The sequence below is a fragment of the Centruroides sculpturatus genome, unplaced genomic scaffold, assembly GCF_000671375.1.
Source record: "Centruroides sculpturatus isolate CEXI.00-Female unplaced genomic scaffold, Cexi_2.0 scaffold36, whole genome shotgun sequence".
NCBI classification, from domain to species: Eukaryota; Metazoa; Arthropoda; class Arachnida; order Scorpiones; family Buthidae; genus Centruroides; species Centruroides sculpturatus.
This window is the reverse complement of record NW_019384384.1, coordinates 811,927-834,629: the sequence shown is the minus strand read 5'-3', so window position 1 is coordinate 834,629 and position 22,703 is coordinate 811,927. Positions and strand designations below refer to the sequence as shown.

General features: G+C 31.9%; 1 protein-coding gene across 2 annotated transcripts in view; it reads right to left on the bottom strand.

The window, feature by feature from the left end:
• The window catches only part of LOC111618001 (protein Wnt-5b-like), a 242,587-nt gene extending 221,901 nt beyond the window's left edge, over nucleotides 1–20,686 (bottom strand). The window contains exons 1-2 of one of the 2 annotated variants that reach the window (XM_023359415.1): nucleotides 16,273–16,379; nucleotides 15,789–16,158 (exon numbers count right to left, since the gene is read on the bottom strand). The gene's annotated coding sequence lies outside the window, so the exon portion shown is untranslated. Of the gene's footprint in view, nucleotides 1–15,788; nucleotides 16,159–16,272; nucleotides 16,380–20,666 lie in introns of those variants that run through there. The other variant, XM_023359417.1, reaches the window with a different exon arrangement.
• Nucleotides 20,687–22,703: the final 2,017 nt, after the last annotated feature.

Below are 22,703 nucleotides of genomic sequence, written 5' to 3'. Positions count from 1 at the left end.
TAAATTTAAATTATACTAAATTAGAGCGAATCACAAGAACTTTCGGCTCGAAACATTTTAACATACAATTTCTATACAAATCTGTGTATTGTGTATGATATATAAAGTGTAAATAAATCTGTACAAAGTGTGTGAATAAACCTGTATGACGTGTTAATATATCATATATTTTTTTTAACAATTAGAATGCTTCTGTCTAATTAGTAGAAATTAATCACAGTATCGACTTTAAAATAAAATAAAAAATTAATTGCTAGAGCAAAAGCTTTAAATTTATAAAGTTAAGTCAACGAGGAATATGTAATATATTCCAGATAAACTGTGTAATTATCGAATAAACTAATATAACGTTATCAGTTACTTTTATCTGCATAGTAATAAAGTTTTCTTTTTTCTTTTCTAAGTAGATCTAGGAATGAATGAATAAGGAATGAGTTATTATAAATTTTTATTATTACATATTTAGCATTAGCTGTCAAATGAGAGTTTAGTGTCAATCGTGTCATCTTTGTCTGTATATAGAGAGGATAAGTTTTTGCAGAGGAGTAGCCTTGCTATCGCCTTTTCGTCTAGTTGGACGAATGCGACGACAGCTCTTTATCTCCTGCTCCTTTGACAACAGAGGGTGTAGCTGTCTTCGGGGCAAACGCCTAATCTCACCACTTAACGTTCAATCCTCTTCTAACAATGTTAAGATGGATGAAAATCTCCTTAACGAAACAAGGAGAATAAAATAGACGCAAATAGCGACAACCATTTCCGTTGCAACTGTCCGGAAATTGCTATCTGGCGCTTCTGATTTAAGAGACTCGTTTGTCGTGAAAACAATCAGTTGAAAAGGTAAGAGCTTCGACACTGTTTTAAGTCCATTTCTCGTCAATTTATAGTCCTTCGATGTGGAGTCGACAAATGTTGTAGAAAAGGACGAAAGCCACGTGTTCGGGGGAGACAGGAAAGATTCTGAGAAGCCTCTTTATCATCGGAGAACAGGAAGAAATCTCGCATCTGTTGATGTTACGTCACTTTTCGAGACAAAGATATTTTGTCGAGAGCATCCCATTGGATCGTCCCCCTCTTTGTAACACGATCTTCCCTACGCATAAACGAATCTCTTTAGAATATAAAATATTAAATTTCCTCCTATTCATTCTAGTAAAATACTACTTGGATTTTTCCACTGTTTTTGTACATAATTTAATATTTTTTGACGTTTAAATAAATCTCTGACCTATTTGTTAAGTAGAGTTGTTGTATTGCGAAACGAACATTTTAATTAACTTTGTACGCTTGTAATTTCTTTTAATGGTTTAAATTTTTACGACAGAACAAAGAGCGTTAAGTGAATTTCAAAAATTCGAAATAAAATTTCTACAAATAGTTTCTCCATACGAAGATATTTTCCACTATTTTATGAAAGTGTGTGTAAATTACTGCATATGACTGAAGAATAAAAGCTTTTGAATAATACATAGCATTAAAAAAACTTTATAAGTGAAAAAGTTGGAAGAGAAATTCTTACTTTGGTAAATTCGCATTATTGTCACGTGGTATGATGTACGATGTACGGTGTCACGTTACGCGTGACGGTGATAAAGTACTCGTGATGCTGACACGAGAATGATAGGTTCGGAATATGGGAATTCCAGTCAGAATGACTAATGACAGAAAAGGAGACTCAAGAAAGGGTTGAGAAGTATTTCCAAACTAGTTTTACGAAATTATGCCGAAATGGAATTCATAGCACAGGTGCAAGTAATTCTAATATTTTCCTTTCGAACTTAGGCATATTTTTACATTTAAATATTGTGAATATATTTGAAGTTACATTAATAATAACGACAGTTACTTTAAACAATTGGTGTTAAGAAATTTCAGATTTGTTGAAATATAAACAAGATATTTTGAAGTAGACCATGTAAACACAAGAGAAGGAAAAGCTTACCTATCTGATGGCACCACGCACTTTCATGTATTTAATATTCCTGACAAGCCGATGAAGTTTGGTTTTCACATCTGTCCATCCACCTACGTTACTTGCAGCAGACACACCTGGCATGCAAGATCCGACAGAAGATAAAAGAAAAGTCGAATTCCAAAATTTTACTTCTCACAACTCGACGTCGGAAGTACGCCCATGGGTGGCGTTTGTGCCCTTTCTCCTTTTCTTATTTTTTCAAATGAGCCAGCACCCACGGGCGTATCTGACGACACACCCCAGCTTCGAGATGACAACTAATGATTGGAAGAAAATCTGCTGATATCTACGTGAATTGAGGATAAATCTCCGAATTTCTCTTTTTCATCGATTTTCTAGCGATGACGATTGAACTAAATCTTCTCCAATTAGATAGAAGCTTTAGAAATTCGGCACGCGTTCAAATTAGCCGAGATTATATTTGCTTTTAAGAGTCTATAAAACTGACTTGACGATAGGATCGACGATTTGTAAAATCCTCAGAAAGATGAGAAGAATCTTAAAATGGAGCTACCGAGATGGCTATTCTCTTATCATACGGGGCAATAATTTTTCGAAATCTATCTACCTTGTATTTTATGCTTTTCTAAAGCAGATTGAAGAGTAATAAAAAATGGCACAGGAAAAGCAAGATGCATGGCTTGCCTAGATCTCTTCATTATCCATCATTAATCACTAACGCCGGACTTTATCATTAATAACGTTTATAAATGACATCCAAAAAACTACCGCATCTAAGATATTCTAAGATATTTTCCTTCAGAATTATAAATCAAAGGCTGAAATCAAGCGGACAACGTACTTGGATCTCCGATCTTACGTAAGTCGACAACAGATTCTTGGCGAACAACAGGCAGAAGGGTTGGCATTAATGTTATATACGACGCGGGTCGTTGGAGAATGACACACCATTGTGATACGTGGTTATTTAAACGGACCACCCGGACTATGGGTTCCACCCGTCAAGAGCTAAAGCGCAAGACGCATATGTCATTAGATGCAACGTGCAAGAGATGAGGATGGAAGATAATCCGAACAGGATCAGTTCCGCCCTCTAAGCAGCTTTAGTTATAAGACCTTCCGTCCGGTGATAGATGGATATTGTAATCCGATGGTGTGTAAGAATTTACTTACACATCGAAAACGATGAGGTGTAATATGTCAGAAGTCGGACTTGTCTAAAATTGAATGACGCATCTCATATATTTTACAGCAAATGTTCTTCCTTTTGACAGTTTCATTTTGTAAAACTACGATAAAAGTGATTCCGCATCGACCTATGAAAACAAACGTCGTCTAGAAACATTAATCAAGGATAGAACTAACTCTATAAAATTGCTTTTCCTTCCATTCTATTTTCAATTTTCAATCGGAGTAAACATAAAAGTTAAGCGTTTTATTCAACATCATATATCACGCGACACCAAACTCAAGCACGAAGACAACGTTTTACATGTCCTGGTACTCATAATATTTTCATTACTCCTTCAGAGATTTTTCACTAGAAAAAAATTGATGTTTAAAGCGGGGAATAATAAGCAGCATAATATTTAATTTCCCGTTAGAATACCTTTAACATCGCGTGACTACAGCCATCATTACCATTGATTACTGCGCGATTCACCATTTCAAATGAGATGTAATCCTTTAAATTCGATTTTAACAAAATATGAATTACTATCTAAAATAAATTAATTAAAAGTAGTTGCACCAACAGAATTGTTTTTGAGTAGGCCCTATATATTCTACAAATCTGCTTTAAAAGCGAGAAAATCGTAGGATTTAGGGCCTACTTATCAGTAGCTTGCCATTAAAAAAAGAATTTTCTAATCAGAAATATAAGAGAATAATCTTTGCTAGATACTACAATATACAGAGGTTGAAAACTGTCATAATGCCAATCTCAGTTCAAGTTTATAAAGCTATATCACGCAACAGAAATCTCCATCCATTTGACAAAGCGTGAGTGATGTACAATATGAGTACAATGGTTGGAGAGATCATCACTCATATAAATAAAAGTGAATGAGATTTTTATGTTTGAAGAATTTTAACTTGATCTCTTTCGATTTTCTCAAGTATCTCCTCTTTGTCACGTATAATAGTGACAAATGATTCTGACATATGCCTAATGGACAATGTTCTTTTAATACAAGAAATGGTCAAGAAACTTAAATCAATTTTTAATATACTGATTAGAAAAGTTATTATTAACTTTATCACGGTTTATTTAAGTATATTTAGTTAGGAAAAAAGAAAGAATATTTGATATCATGCTATTTTGTAACGTCAGAAATAATTAGTCTGGAAAAATGAATGGTATAGAATTGTTTCGTAGACTGTTTTGAAAGGCCAAGTTGAAGCGCAATATCGACATCCAAATCTTATGTGGTATTCACAATCTAATCTACGCCCCAGTCGCACCCCCTCTTATTTTTGTCCTCCCCTTATCTTTCTGGCCATCTTCAGATTTCTCCCTCCGGTAGAAATGGGCGTTGTTGAAGTTAGTCGGAGCTTCCTGGATTGGACCTACATTTTAGTGTGGCTTTTTTTTCTGATATTCCCTTACTTGTAGTTGTAAGATCTATCTCCACCTGTTAAATTCGATAAGAGCAGAGAATACGTCCATACTTGGCATACGATCATTTTCTAAGCTCTAACTCTGATTCGTATTACTTACTACAATAAAATTTGGCCATCGTTATTATCTGTCTACCAATTTTACGGCAATTGGTTACCCGAATAGTGGTAACGGAATCCCATGAGTCACCACATCCATAACTCAATCTGGCCATCACCACAGGCAGCGGGGTGAGAGGGATGAGGATGGAATTATGAGGTCCATACGTTTTCCTGTAGGAAACAATGGAGGCGATTACACTTTGTAACATGGAAGGGATCTCGGGACAGATTAGGAGAGTGCTTTCCCTATTTAGGAGTCGATGGCCACCTAGGTCAGAGGTCTACCGGGAACGATTGTTAATACTTCAGGCAAACTTCAAATGTAAAATACGAAACACGTGGGGATTCCCTCTGTGATATGTCATAGAGGCCCCAAGAGGTCTATGACTAGGTATTCGCCATCTGTAGCATTGGAACCTTTTAAATAGCCAATGCTCACCCTTTGTTAGACAGACAGTAAGACACATAAATAGCATTTAATCTCGGTATACTGGTAGTAAGAAACCTATATTTAATCTGAACTAGCAATTCTAGAGAATTTTGATAGTTCAGTAATTTATAAAACACCTTTTTTTTACCAGATAAACATTTAAAAAAGTTAATGCATGTTTTATTTATCAGTCGCGTAAATAAAAAAAATATCCAATAAGAACTGCATCTAACGTTTCGTAAAATGTCATTAAAAGTTATGAGATAAACCATTCATTAAATTCATTCACAAAGTGAAAATACGAATCGCTTGTCTTATCCTTTTGGCTTTTCTTTTTTTGTTTTTATTTTGATCACGCCCTACATCAGAAAATCATTGTTTAAAATAAATTCGGAGGAAGAAAAAGCAGAGATTAGTTCTTTTATAAATTGAAAATTGTAAATAAGTTATATCAATAATGATTTGATATATGAATGACAGTTGTAAGATGACCTTGGAATAAAAGAAGTTTGCCTTTCTTTTATTTTCCATAACACTTCATAGTCTGTAACGAATACATTCCAGATGTTGAGTTTTATCATTCAAGTAGCCTTTACTAATAATGAAACATTAAAAATTAATAGACTTATCTGTAAATAATATATATAATTTATTATCAATTTAACATCCTTATAAAGTAATTGCGTTAAGCAAACATGAAATGTGGTTTATTTATTGACCATACTGAAAAAGAAAAATAATTAAGAACAGGTGTTCCAATTGAGTTAATAAGATGCTGCCGTGAACCGAACGTTACCAATAATCATAAATTAATATTTTGACATCTGGTATAAATAATCATTATAAATCTTCGTTAAATCATACAAAACTAATTTGTCAAGCGAACGAAATAGGTCTACTTCGTCGGTAAGATTTATCCGGTATTTTTAGCCAATATCATTAAATTTCTTAGTAAAATGAAAGTTTTCTCTGTTGATTCTGCTTAGCCCCAGGCTCTTCTTTGCAGAAAATTTATCATTCCAAGATACGCTTCATTTATTTAAATTAAATTGCCGTCTGCCTTTTATTAATTATAATTAAAGCTTCGTTTCCATTTGTAGCAAGTAACATTTAATATATTTAATATTTTTCGAATAGCATTTGGTCATACTTTAGAGAATTCGAGCATAGGAAATAAATTGGATAAATTTATATAAAATTTATTTGTTACAATATGAAAAGAATGGAAAGTATTTGGAATTAAAGTGGAACACGTCTAAGGCTAGACTTTGAGCGTTGCACAGTTTGAAGAATTGCAGAATATCAAATGTTGTTTCTTATTGGATTATTTAGAAAAGGTAAGTACTCGAAGAGCGCCTCGTATCTGTTAATAATTTGGAGCAAACCTCGTTGCTCTTGCAGCTTTTAAGAGATTGCCAAGTTCGGCTTTTGCCTTTAATCCCCGCAACCCATCCAATTAACTTAACAACAAGGCTAATTAGCAGAGAAACTATCTCCGGCAGGCAATTAATTCAGAGTTTCGTTTGGCTTTTCCGGGCGAAGGACGTTTCAAGGTCGCTATTTGACATCAGAAGAGAAGAGTTTTGCAAACATTTCGAAAGAGAGTCGTTGGGATGAAGTGCTATTAATATCACTTTTCTATCTAATGGGAAAACAATTTGGCAGTTAGATAATGGCGGCGGGACAGTAACAGATGTTTAGGACTCACCCCAACTGTAAAGGAGCCCAAGAGCTTTTATCTCACAATCCGCCTAAACGAGAAAATAATGCGAAAGATATCTCGGAGATTTTTCCCTCTAGTGACGTCATTTGCCCGGAAGGAAAGCATTTCCTCCGTTTTATGTCAAGTTTAAATTGACGCTATTTATGTCCCCGGAGCCCGGTCCGAATCAATTTTTCATCTTGTCGTTAATTCCGTCGGATTGCAATTATTCTTTGGCCGTAAGTGAAATTTAATGTGGGCAAACAATAAGAATCTACGGAATTTTCCAGAAGATTGATTGACAACAATCTCGCATGCTTGGGTGCCGAAGCGCCGACTTTCCAGAAAATGTCACGACCACCCACCAAACAAGTGGAACAATCGACTCTAACAACTCATCGTAACTCAGGACATCTGTCATACTGCCATCTGTTGGATTCTTTAGATACTACTTCACCCGGTGCCAAATCATCCTCTCCTCTCCTCTGCAATTAAATAAAAATCTCAGCTGTTTCCAGTGATCAAATTCATTGCTTCACCACTAGGCCACGTCGATGCACCGTTTTCTCCATAAAATCTTCAAATTATCCAACATCCTTCTTCAATTTAAACGCCAGATTCTACCGAGATCATCCGTATTCTTATCTCGATTGTGAATTTCCTTCTTACTACTCGTTTATCACCGCTAATACTTTCGACACATCGCTGACACTCCGGACATTGCATCTTACAAAGAAAGGAATGATTGAGGAGACACTTTCGTAGATTGTGTGCACCCTTAAAACAAAAGTAGTTTTCTACAAACGTGGGTCGATCGCATTCTTCCCGTGCCACTTTCATTTCTTTAACGCGCTACAACCAACGCGTATCGCATTACGCGCCTTCTTCATATTTAAATTTATGATCGAGTTCTATGACTTTAAATTAAGTAAACACCGATAACGTGTTCATAACTTTATTTATGTACAGTTGAGTTTCGACAAGCGTAATTGGTAGCGTGGACCGCAAACATCATAAAGTTTCTCGTACATTTCTTCTCGAAATATATTAAACACCTAATATAATAGAACAAATTGAATAAACCGAAGATTAAATTTAGCAGAGGACACATTAAGTAGCATGTATTTAATACCTTACATTAAGAAAATAAAAATGTTTTGAATGATCTCAATCGAGAATTTAGAAAATCCCTAATTATCAAGCGAAGTTCACGAGTTTCGCTTTTGGTTACATCAAAACAAATTGACTTTGATTAGATTTAATTGCAGTTAGATAACCTCACTTCCTTCAGATAATTATTTAGGAAAGGGCAAATGATTTAACAGTAATTAACTTTTACTTGATAATATGGTTTTGAAATTATCTCCTAACTTAAAATAGCGCCTGCTTTTCAGAGAAGTTTCAGATTTTAATGAGGTAGCCTATACTATATTTACAATATTTAAATAAATGCATATAGGCCTATATATATATTTAGAATGAATCTCCGTAAGAATAATGATTTCCTGTTTGAAGAAAATGAATGAATCTAAGTCTCCTGCCTTGAACTGGCCTAAATAACTTTCATCATACTACAGGTAGTAGGCCTATAACAATTTAAGAGAGCAATAAATTATTTAAAGTAAAACTGAAATTATTCTCTTTACGATAAAATAAGTATTATAGTAATAAAATTAATGGGAATCTCTATGACTATAGATAAATTATACCTTATTAAATATATAAATGCGGCTGACTGTACAGTACGTATCTGCATTAAGATTCTTTAACAATAATAAGTTTTAAAAGTTTACAAAATATCCACACGCCTTACTATAATGATTTTGGGCACTTGATGGATCCAGTAAAATCCTGTTTGATAGTCTTGCCAAGTATTTTGAAAGTTTTGTGTTAATTATCGATTCCTCGATACCTTCGGGTGAATTCTTTCCACTTTACGAGACCTCCCGCGACGAAATTTTATTTTTCTCTTAAACCACCCTACGATTCACGAAGTAACCAGCATCGGTTTAACTTTAATAGAGGGACAAGTATTTTGATCATATATTACGGTCTCTATAACCAAAGAATACTACAAAAACAATAGCTCTTACTTACTACATGCTCAAATTCGTTCGTTATAACATATTTATAATAAGCTATTATAAATATTTTCTTATATAAAGTTCTAATAAATATTTAATATTTAGAAAAAAGTTTTAAAAACTACAAATTATATTAAAATAATTCTATGATTTAAAACGAAATTTCCTTTATATCCTTTCGTATTTTAAGCTATTCCTTAAAATATTGACTACGTATCAAATTCCACAAACTAGAAATTAAAATTAACTGTATATTAATTTAAGTTTATACTTAATTATCAAGATAACCTTTTAAATAAAATCTTTAAAATGTCTTTCTAACTCATTAACAATCTACAACTTAATTAAATACTTAGAACAGAAGATCCGGTGATGGCCATTGATAGTCGTTAATAGATCGTTTAATCGTTAATTTCTGATATATTTGTAAATGAATGCCTTTCAATTCCAGTCTTATGAAGATAAATTATACCTACACCTCACCATAAAGATAAGATAGTAGGCCCACCTTTTAAATACTGTAGTATCGTTGCAGAACGGCAGTAACTCGATCATGGAAATAAAATACCATTTGCTTCCATCTAAAATATTATTATTTTAGATATTAAATAATAAAATTAATAAATAGTTTTACTTTATATACAAAAAAAACATAAAGCTTTACAAGATTTTTGCCAAGCAAGTACCATAGACACAGGGAGGAAACACTGGGATGGGTGTTTTGTTTTTACTCTTTAATAATAAAATTTTAAAGTAATTAATGAAATGTTTGTTTTATAGCAATAATTTCAGTTTTTTTAAAATAATATTTAGCTTAGAATAAATTTATAAATTTGCATTATTTTCAAAACTTTTCTTACATGCAAAAGTATGGGAGATCATAAGATGCCAGAGAAATTAGAAGCAAACATAACAAATTTAAAATCTCTTGTATTTATGTATAAGTTAACTGATAAAGAAGACTATACGTGTGTTTTTTTAATTATAAACGTTGATGCAAGTACTAGGGATTGTTGAAATAAAAATAAACCATTAAAAATTCTAGATACAGTAGTTAATATTCATTTCGTCCTTCAAACATTCTATTCTACCTGATCTCTCTCAGCGCCTGCTTTAGTAATTGCACCAGAAGTATATAAATTACCTGTCACACGTCTATAAGCCTTTCAAAAAAGCGACAGCTTTGTCAAACAGGTCTGAGTTAAATCTATGGATAAAAAAAAGTGATGTCTGTGGGAGACGTCTGCCAATTAGCATTAGATTTTCCTCTTAACCCGCGAAGAAGCCAGTCCAGACATACTCTTCGATCTCTTATGAACCTTGCAGTAATAGTAATTTGATATTTCTTTGTGAACCCAGAAACGGACAATTTACTTTATCTGTTGCTGTAATGTTTTAGATAAATCTATTCTCTTAAATTCGAAGAAGTGTTTATTTTTCCGTGTTTTTAATGACTCCCCTTTTTTCATGTTTGTAAAATTGTTGTAGTGGAAGCGTTTAAAGCTTATTAAGATTTTCATTAATGGGTCAAAATATCCCTTTCCCCCCTATCCATTGGTAGTTAATTATATGTTTGTAGCGATTATGTTAATTATATATCCCAAAGTCTTGCCGGTAGTCCACTCCGAATAAGGAAATTTTAGATGCTAGACTTCAATCTTTACGAATGATTATGAAATATAAATGAATAATAAATATTGATTTTTTTCCCTCTACTTTTAGCACTCATTCGTAGTATAATTGCTTAAAATTGGACGCTTACAGAATGTACTTTTTTGTAAAAAAATTGATGAAAGATTCGACAATGATGAAGTTGTCTTGCCACATGTTTCGTTTCGACTGTTTAACGCTCCGACAAATCCTCGATGAGAAGTGATAAAATTACATATCAAATGTTAAGTATTTTGTAATTTTTAATAAGATTTTCAATCAAATTTAAAAGTGCAGATGGTTGAGATCAAATTCGACCGTAGAATTATTAACTCCATCGTTAAAAATATGATATAATTAAGCTGTATTGTCTGTAATTTGCTGATATAAGCAATTCTATTATGATGGATGATGTCGAATTGGCACATCCAAGCTTGGCACTTGCCTGCTTTGCAGAAGTGGCCACTTTGGAGGAGTCATTAAAGTAAAGGCTGTTATTGTTCATCCACTAACTGGAACCATCGACGTTCACAAAGTCACCGTCAAATATTTTTGCCTGAATGACATCTGTTCATTCTTTATTTTTCAGTCTGTTCACGTGTTTCTGTGTGACAGAGACAACACTACCGCTTTGTCGATTTTCAATGAAGTTTTTACATCGCATACGTACTATATTCAGGCCTACGTATTCAACCAACAACACAACCAGTGCACATGTTTATAAACTATAATATATATAAAATTTAGTGAAACAAAAAGATTTCGATAGACATAAATGGAGAATTTGAATATAATATAATTGGTATTTAAATTAACATAACTTAATTTAGAAAACAGATTTAAATTCTTATTTTTAAGTTTGTACTGTTAATCAATAACGCGATTTTTATTTTTTTAACATAATATAATTTACATTGAACACGAGCTACTTGATAAAGTTCAGAAACCGTAAAAAAATGTATACATAAAGTGAGTAGAGTCTGGTAATTAATTAATACAAAATTTAGTGCTAAAAATTGATTATTGAAGGGATCAGCTAGCTTATTAATATGCTAAAAACGTTAGAACTTTTATCGATCAAAGTAAATCAACAGCATCTGATAATTTGGTGGTCAGCAGGTGGTCGTAGGGGACAAACTCCTCCTCGACCTGTTCTACCTTCACCCAAATCTATCCCACTACATTTAACACCTCCCGATAACGGCGACCACCACATCGTTAAGGTGTCATTGTTGTTCGGGGCATTCTCCTGCTAATAATTCACTTCGGCCAACGACCGAAAAGATTTACCCTCCTCGCGCGACAATGCAATCGAAGCTGCCTTATTTTACTCGTGGAAAATTCACAAGAATTAAAAAAAAAAAAAACCTTTCCATCCTCCTCGAGCCCCGCTGAATGCTAATTCTAGTAAACTGATAGCAAATCTTTAGCACTTCAACGAGGTCGCGACTCACAGCTTGAGCACTGCCGATTTAAAGTATCTTGATTAACTGATAGCCACATAATTTGGGATGCCGACGAGTTGATCAGAATTAAAATAAATCTTTTTATTTATAGAGAGACTTTATAAACGTAGAATGTAGGCCATTGAATATTTTAATTGGATTTGTAAAAAAAAAAAGAAAACTGCGTTTCGCATTTAACTATTGCATCAAAAGTGTAATTGACGTTTTTATTAGGAAAACAATTTAGAACGTGAAGAATGACGAAAACGAAAAGCTGACAGCGCAAAGAGGCTGAAGTGATCTATGGCGCCATGTTTTAGATGATGAATAGCTTCTGACTGGCAGAGGAAGAATGGTGCGGTGATGAATACGTATGATTAGAGAACATCAACTATTAGTCTAAGTTGTTGACTTTAAATAGCTAAACTTAAATACTTTATTAACGCACGCGAAAGATATTTATTTAATAGTAAAATAAACAAACAATACAAATTACTGTAGACTTATAAAAATAATTAAGTTATAAGGTTGTATATAATAAGTTAGAAGGACGAAGCATCTCTAAATAAAGTTCGACTAAGTATTTCTTTCTTGTTTTTTAAAAACACAAATGATAATCTTTAAAGCTCTTTCAAGGCTTTCAGCATCTTCTGGAAAACGATCGTAGGAGATTACTAATGAGTAGAAAGGGAAGATATGCAAATTGAGCTGTCAGTGGCCGGTTGGAGGGCAAGTCAACATGTACGAAGCCTGCATACTCGCTATGACACCTGTGACAGAGGACGGAATCGACCCCGAAGCATTTCACAGATGGGATGATAACCTCCATCTACTCACAGATCCTGCAAATTAATGACCCGGTCTAGGAGACGCGTGGTGCAAAGACTGATGGATGATTTGTTGGAAATACACTAACACGTGATGCAGAATGTACTCTTATCAATAATCGTTTACCTTTTTTTTAATCACTTTTATAATTTATCAGCCGCTTATGCGCCTGCTTTTTTATTTCGAGTAGCTTTCATAATTATATTTTCTTAAATGTTGTCCGCATCCATCATTAAATGAATACAATCGAAATAAGAATCTGTAAAGTAAACACTTCATTGTGAGCGATAAAAGAATTATAAAAGTTTAATTATTACTCTTAACAGTTCGTTTTCTTCTCTTAAATATATTTAAAATCTTAATATCTTATCTGTTATAGAGATATGAAAATATTCTTGGAAGAAAATATTAACAAAACGGGTTTTTAAATCTTTCGGAACGAGTAGGAAAGGTAATGAAGAAGAAAAAATTTACATGAAGTTTTAGCAAAGTAAATTAATTTTACAACTTTAATAACATATTCCGTCTATAATAATTTCACATGATTTATTTACTCATTTAAACTAATGCTTGAATGTATATATAATCGAATCATTTTCGAAGTCACGACCCGAACATCACTAAACGCATATAGATTAAAGTAAAAATTATTCTTCCGATATATCATACATATTTCCATTTAATATTTTTATATCGATAATTAAGCGCTTAATTACTTTAAATCTTTATTAACTAGCGATCCTATATTTTAAACTTGTGTTCCCGCAATCGACGTTAAAAATTACGATATTTAGTTGACAATTTTTAATTTATTCGTATTATAATGATACGAATTAATCATTAAAATAGTTTCTACACATTTCTGTTATTAAATGATAAATTTTATTTAACTTACATCTTGCTGAATAACAAAAATAATGAATTTCCTATGGACTTCTTCAGTCAAATGCAAGAACGAATATGCAATTGTGCAGAATTTAAACACGTAAATGCTTTATTTAAATAAATTTAATCTTTAATATAATTAGAATTCTGCAAAATTTTAAGTACTTATTTCAATTTCGATCAAATTAAAAGAAATATTTCGTTAATTCTTATACTAGAAAGTATTCAAAATTAAACACAGATTAAAGTGTGTTATGTTTTTCATATTAGTCATAAAATATAATTATCAGACTTTCCTTCTTTAATAAAAACAAACAAAAATAATTCATATGTGAAATAATTATTCTGTAGGTTAATAAGTACTTTCATCCTGTTCTTTCACCTCACACATGATAATTACAGTAATCAGAATAAAGTTTCGAATATATTTTGGCGTAAACAACGACCCATATTTGTTTAATTATATAATTTTCTAGTTCAAAAAATCTTATAAAGATCTGAGAAATAGGCTATTGGAATTTTGTTCAGTCGTGGAATAGAAGATGAAAAATAGTCGACTGTTCACACCCTATTTGACCTTGGACCAAGTATCATCCATCTCTCTATATTCCTCCTTTTCCATTTCGAAATCGGAACATCCATATAATAAAATCGTCGTTAAAATATACCAAAAATAAATGAAATTTTAGCAAAATTTCAACGAAATTTTACAGGTGTCATAATAAATGCCTCCTCTGTATTTATCCTACTTTTTGCAAAAAGAATGCTTGTGCCAAGCTTTGGAATCTGGAGAAAAATCCGAATAAGATGATTTTTTAAAGGAAATATTAAAAGAACTAAATAAATTATGCTACAATTTATTATAGAATTGTTTAAATAATTAACATCTCTTACATCAGTCATATTTTTTGTGTCGTTAATTTCCTTTCGAATGACGTTTGAATGATCGTTTCGAATCAAAAGTAACACGATATTTTATATAAAACATGATAAAAATAAAATAAAATTACATTAAACTCGTATTTCTAATTCAATATTTAAAAAAAAAGGAACAAAATACCTGATTATCACAATTTTATGACGTTCAAAAATAGTTTGAATAGATTTTTCAATAACGTTAAGAGGCTTCAATAAAAAGTCAATCGTGATGTTATTTTATAACGCTATTAATAGAATCACATCGTAAAATATATGAATATAAAAAAAAGAGATGTAAAAAAGCAATTTGCACTTATAATTCATCAATAATAATTTAATTTTGCTTAAAGACAAGAGAAACCTTTTAGAAATATCTATCCTACAGGCCTATATTAAATTTCATGGCCTAAATCTTTAATTAAGTGCCATTTATGCAAAAATCCCTTCTAAAATGTATTAATGGAGTCCATAAAATTTCAGTGCCAATAATAATTACATAGCGCGCAAAACAAAACAAGCGCTGAATGTTAATTAAACACCAAGCAGTTCTTATTATTCAAAACGTCCCCCTCGATAATTAGACGATAGAAATAATCTCGAGTTTAATCACAATTACTTCAAAATAATTACATTACTATAAATGGATACTTTTTCAATATTTCTCTTGTCGATATCGATAAAAGATAACGCTTTCTAATGGCTTTGGCGGACTCGAGACACTCCTAAATTCGACGGTCGTTATACTATTTTAAAATATTCAATAGTAAAAGAGCGCGTATACCGTTCACGTGACAAACACGCGACTTTAACACCCCATGGTGTACGCGCGTTATCGTCTTAACTTATACTTCTATCCGTCTCACCTGTCACCTTCCACAGGTATCGAAATATCTCAACTCGTTCGTCTCTGTAGTTCGAGAGAAAACAAGAAAAAGGCCGGACGACACGACTCTAATCGATGTATACATCTGTTCAAATCATCATTAATTAATAATTAGAGAGTTAGATGGCCGGATACTATTTTCCCTTCTTTCGTCCATTTGCCTTCATAATAGAAACGAAGGTTACAAGCGAATAAAAAAGAAGATAATAAGAGTAAAAAGGGTCGTCATCCTATACTTACGAGAGGCTGTTCAACCTTAATTAAGAAAGCCGAAGGTGTAAAGTAATCCTTCATAGTTTAACTTACCGACACGTTTCTGTCCCGCAGCACTCGTCCTACAACTTGGCTCGGCACCTCAAAACAGTGGACTTTCCACGACGTTTATTCCCGCACAGCGCCAGCCACACTGAGGAGAAGAATGCCACCTTTTTCTCTACCGAACAGAACGGAGGATAATCGGAACGGGAGCAGTCAACAGCGCCGCCTTCGGACGAAGGGGTGAGAAATTGCTCTTCGAGGCAACCTGCCGATTTAACTCCCCTTTAAACCACAGGTTACCGAGCCAGCTTTAACGTCGGTTTCTCGAATTTAACTCAAAATAAATTACAGGCGGATAATAAATTGCGCGAGATGCCTTCACGGTGGTCTTGGATAATCGACTGGTAATAGGCAACGTCTGTAACAAGAAAAGTAAATAGGCTAAAGTTTCCGATGACAAATGGCCGAAAAACTGGTTAGCACGGTCCAATCGCTGCATAAGTAATTCGATATTTACTAGACGACTACTTACACAATCGAACGGTATATATTAACACTTATCTACTTTTCGATCTTTCTCCTGTAATTTCCTTCGCTTCATTTCCATTGCTTATTGCTTGTCTACCAATTTACAATTCTTTAGCACGAATTCCAAAATCCGACAGTGGAAGATGTGACTCACCTGTCTGTCTTCTTCCTTTTCTAGTAAATAAATATCCAAGTATGCGCCTGTTTAAGGTCGATAATCAAAGTCGAAAGTTTTAATAAAACAAGTAAAATTAAAAAAATAAAAATAAAATTAACACTCACACAAGGCGATGTGCGCTTTACACAATAGAATTAATTAGTCTCAACAGAATGAAAATAATAAATAAAAAAAATTCTAAGATGATATTCATCAAGGTCATGTTTGTAATGAAAGTGGTTCTTAAAGAATAGAAAATTATTCAAATCCTGTCTTTCAATCACTTAAAATGATCTTAATTTTAATGTTATTTATTCAAATTGTCAGGATATTTTAAATATATAAATAAGAAAATTTAGAGGACTATGAAATTTATATATATTTAGGCCTCTACAAGGCCTGCAATTAAAACTTAAATAGAAATATTACAAAAATAAGCCATTTATTAAAGCATAATGCCGTTTGTTTAGATTCAAATGTTAACGTTCTTTATTTAAATTGTAATCATAGTGAATTAACACACCATTAAAATTAAATATTATTTTTAAACCGTATAATCTCATATATATTAATTTTAAATTTAAAATTATTAATTTATTAATGATTGGTTATTGTAATAAAGTAAAATTATTACATAGAAACAATACTGAAAGTTTAAAAGATCTATTTCGTTTCAAAATTACTGAATTAATGGATAAAAGAAATAAAATTTAATAGGATATAAAGAAAAAAAAAAAATAAAGATTTATTACAAGGCAATGCAACAAAATAAGATAATAGTATTATAAGTTTATTATGTTTGCTTCAATTCAATCATTGAAGTGATCCAATTTTTAAAGTAATGTTCAATAAAAGGAAGAATATTGCATATATATTAGACAATAAAACTATCTTATGAATATAGTTCTATAATTACAGAAATTTTTGCCTGTTTAAAAAAGTGTTTTGATAATGTGTTCAATAAAATACAAATAGGAATTATTCTCTGTAAAGTATACGACTATAAAATAAAGTAATGTAGAAATAATTTTGTTTTACTTAATTTATTATGTAATTATAGTTTTAGCGTTAACTGCTGATATATTTAGTAGTTTAGAGACATTTCAAGACACAATGAAGACATTTCCTTAGTACTTAAACTTATCACTATGGCACTTTTGGCGCAACAAACATTTCATTTATACAAAATTTGTTAAATAAGAGACGTTTAGTAATGTAGAGAATAATGCTCAATGTGATCCCATTTTGAAGGTGAGAAACTTGAAGGCGATGAACAGCGTGTTCAATGGCCGATCGTAATAGACACTGTGATGCTTTCTCACATGCAATGCAATACTGTCTTTTGAGGTAGCCAAATTTGCAACATTTTCTCGATAAATCACACTTTTAGGTGTCCCAAAGCCACAAAATTGAACAAATTAAGAGCCAAAATTGCCGTAGTAGTGAGTAGAGTAATACCAGATGGTGTAATTAAAGTAGAGACTTTAATTACAGTATGTCGATAATTCTACTTAGAAAAACATACGTTTTCGAAAAATTCACCCTTTATATTTTAAGTGAAGGTTAAGCTATAATTTATATTATTAAAAACATATTGTTTAAAAAGAATTTGCTGTATTCATTTAATTATGCCCAATGACTTATAGATTATAGAAAAATATGCATATTAACTTTGCTGCAATTTCATTTACAACAAAGTCAACGGTTATAAATTGAGAAAATTGATGTATTTAACTGAAACGAGTTAAATACATCGGAGTAAATAATTACAGTAATTCAAGTAGTTAGTGCGGCACTAAAAGCCGTTTTGTTGTAAATTTTAGTAAACTGCATAATAAGAATAGCGTTGTTTCTAATGGGAGAAACCATTATAATTTAATAAATCACTAGGTGATCTTATATTTCAAATATACCGAGAATTAATAAAATGCTATTAACACATCTCGCTATTAATAAATAGCCTTAAAGTATTAGACTGAACTTCTACTACTTCTTAGATCATCAGTTTATTAATTAACGGTCTGAGGATTCTTCGGATAAATGTATTGTAAAAAAATATGAAAATTTGATTTTATAATATAATCATTTATATATATATTTGTCGAACGGCTGGATGGTCTATGCCATGGGACCCGGAATCGAATTCAAACGAGCGAAGGGGTCTGTTCACGTCTCTCACCACCCGATCGCCCCCATTGTGGGCCTGGCCGAACTCTCAATGATTTGAGGTTTGATGGGATATGGTAACGCAACACAAGATGCGATCTGCTAAGGAAGGATGTCTCCCAAGAGGGCTTTTTCTATGGGAAACTGGTCCCTATTTAGATGTTAAATAGCTAAATACGAGAAGAAAAGTACTACGTATTCGGGCGAAAATCCGCGACCACCAATGTTTAGTGGTTCATCCACTCGGACCATTGGCGGGCAAACTACGGGTATGATTAAAAACAAGGTCCAGTTAGTGTCCGTAAGAGAAGAGTCAAAAATGTATATGTATATTTTACATATACATTTATATATACATATACAGCAGAAGTATTTGAAGTTTGAATCTTTTTGCAATCTTTTGCAGATCGAACCAAAATTTTTATGTCAAAAACTTGCCTTTAGGCCCCAATTGCTCATAAATTTACAAAACTTTGTGTTAACAGAAATACAAAGTGATTATTATTAAAGTAACAGCAGATTAAAGTAAAAAATTAGTAAAAAAAAATGTAGATAGATCCGATTCTCACCTCACGATATATTATATATACAGTATTTGTATTTTAAGTACTTTTAAAAAGTACTTACACATTTTGAAGTGTACATTTAAAATAATTATGAAATTCTCAAAATTATTTTTCTATTTTTTTTTTCATTTAAAAAATAGTTTTATAGATATTTTTATTTATTAAATATTTTTGCATATTTTAATAATAATTTTCTAATGAAAGCTTCTGAAAATCGTTTTGAACGTTTATAGCTTAGCTAAACGAAGTTAATTACAGTATTTCCTTTATACAGTAACAACATTCAAACATTTGTTTAAGAAAAGAGAAAACAATTTTAAAGATTATTCATGGAAAATGCGAACGTTTTCTTGAAAATGTTTTTCGCCTTTCATATATCTTCAATGAAAGTCTAAAATTCTAATAAAGATCTAAAAGTACTACTGTACAATGCTATTGGCATAGCACTGTATAGTAGGCCTACAAGCCTAATTAGGTACTAGTTATGCGAATAAAATATCCGTTAAAAAATATTTGCTGAACTTTTTAAGTCATCTCTTCGATGTCAGAGGGTCTGTGAACGCGTAATTAAAGAGGAGGAGATTTGCCAAAAGTACATCAAGATAAAAAGTAGGAGAATGAGGTGGAGTCAAAATTGGCTCAAAAACTGTACACGTAATTAATGACCCGTTAACTGAAAAATTCATAATATATAGACATCTACGATGTTGGCCTTTAAAAATAGTGGAAAATGTACGAACCTGTATTAAAGATCGACAAAAATATATGTTCACACACCACACAGGCGAGAGAATGAAAGTTATTTTAACCTATATATTTCCATATTGAGGTAACTAATATTTTTGATACGAGCTTACTGCTACTACAGTATTACTACTTTCACTTATATACTATAGAAAAATAATTGTACCGTATTATAAATTAGCATTATTCGTAAGCTTAATGTCTAGTTACAATTTTATGGTAATTGGATTAACAGGATAAGAGTAACGCAACACAGGCGTTCTGCCAAGGAGAAGTACATCTCAGAAAGGATCTCTATGGACAACTGGTCTTATTTGGGCGTTACACACGAGAAGAAACCCAGAAAACTCCACTTGGCTAGCCCTTGGTTTCATTTCAAACAGTAATTACTTAACTTTTTACACAATCTTTTATCAAGTTTCATCATCATTCTGTTCCATTTTTCGACTGAATTGCACGAAACTTATTTGTTTCTACCCATATTATGAATTTGATAACGAATAAGTTATATTGTTTTTACAAATTCATTTATTTTCTATTAAATATGTGGAAAAATAAAATTTCAAAAGCAAAATTTTCAAATTTGCTGATAGAAAATACTTAATCGTTCCAATAAAGATTTTAATTTTTAAAATTTAATCATAATTAATGATAATTATAATTGCAGTTTAATATTTTAAAAAATATTCGAAAAGTTTTTATTTATAAAATGTAGAACAATTAAGATTAATTTAAAAATAGAGAGAAACAAAATGTTATCCGTACTTTTTTAAAAACAAAAATGTGACCCAAATCTGGAAGAAATGTTGAACTAAATTTCTGATCTGACCTTTGCACTTTGCATACTTCAGCACGCTCCTCTTCATTGCAATATTACTTCTTTTCTTTATAACATTTTTTAAATACTCGAATTTTAACTGAAAAAATTTAGAAATTGTTTTAATGATTGAAAGTTATCCAATGTTAAATAAAAATAATAGTAATACTTAGTAAAATAATATAATAGTGTAGGCTACAGNTCATTGCAATATTACTTCTTTTCTTTATAACATTTTTTAAATACTCGAATTTTAACTGAAAAAATTTAGAAATTGTTTTAATGATTGAAAGTTATCCAATGTTAAATAAAAATAATAGTAATACTTAGTAAAATAATATAATAGTGTAGGCTACAGGAAATATATTCGTGTATGTTTTCTATTATCAGAAACATGTAAAGAATGTGTAAAAAATAAAATATTGAAAAATGAACATTTAAATATAAGAGAAAAAATGAAATAAATTTTTTTTTTATTTCGAATGATAATAAAGTTGTGACTGACTTCTATTATAGAAAGGATCGTAGTATTAGTAGGGCAAGGCAAGGCAACGTAAGGGCGATTTGACAAGAGAAATGCCTCCCGGGAGGACTTATGGGGGAAACTGACCCCTATTTACGTGTTAGACACGTGAAGAAAACCTGGAAAACTTCATATTGCCTGCTTGCTAATGATGCGCGAAGCCACGAACTAGAGACCAACTACCAGTGATTTTATCCACTCATCACTGATAATCCATCAAGAGTTAGAGTTAAAAGTTACCAATAAACGTCCACGAACTAAAGGTAAATTGAATGGTAATTGGTTAACTCACGAGGGAAAGGCATAACATTGGAGTAACCGATTTTGATCAAACTTGGCGAGGATATAGTGCGCCTCCAACAACTGAAGTGTACCAAGCAGTAAGGCGCAATACTCAAAATTAAACGAGACAATTGTGATTGAAAATTGAAAAATCACTTAAAACCATTAGAATTTCCAACACTTACAGAGCGGTTGGTGGCTTGGTGGGACGCTTCAAATGGTTTTATGTGATTTGAAATTTTCAACCACAATTTTCTCGTTTAATTTTGAGTATTGCGCCTTATTGCTTGGCACATGTCAGTCGTTGGCGTGCACTAGGGTTTCTTTAACGGGATCCCGGCTGTTTTCTTAACCCAGGAAATATCCCGGGATATTCGTTTCATTCCGGAAAATCCCTCAAATTTCTTAAAAGTTCACTTTTTTTTTTATTTTGTGTTAAGGTTGAGAAAATTTTGCAAATAGAAAGTATAATTAACTCATAAACTGTCAGAATACATTTGTATTTATTAATTTTAAGCCTGCTTATTCGTTTAAATTCGTGCTTGTTATGGTATGTCACAGATTGTCAATAATCAATACGTTGCCTATTTGTGGTAAGACTGAAAATTCTTTACTTGTCAGAACCTGCAATAGCTTGAATAACTGCATTACGCCAGATTGTGCAAATTAGGCAAGGATACAAACGAGTACAAAGTCTGCAAGTATGAAGTTTTTCTTCATAAACCTGATTATTAAAGCCAACGAACTGCTGAATTATCGGGCTATAAGCTTGATGTTTCTATTAAAGCAGCCGCGGTAGACAAATCAAGAATACTAGAGAGCAAAAGTAGTATTACAATATCGAAAACGAACTAGAAATATTCGAGGCTACAGGTGAAAAAAAAACACACACACACACAACATCCGTCTTCTTTTATAAATTTACAATAATATTTTGTATTATGTTTTATTTAAATGCAATAAAGACGACTCCACCCACATCAATTGAATCGGAAAGGGCATTCTCAGTAGCGGGACTTAAATAGCATTACTAAAATAAGAACTAGATCGAGTGATCGGAGTATTGACCATCTTTGCTTTTTAAAATCTTATTATAAAAATTTACAATAATATTTTGTATTATGTTTTATTTAAAAAACGAAAATTACCTTTTAAGTTAGAAGTTTGATCTAAGTTCATT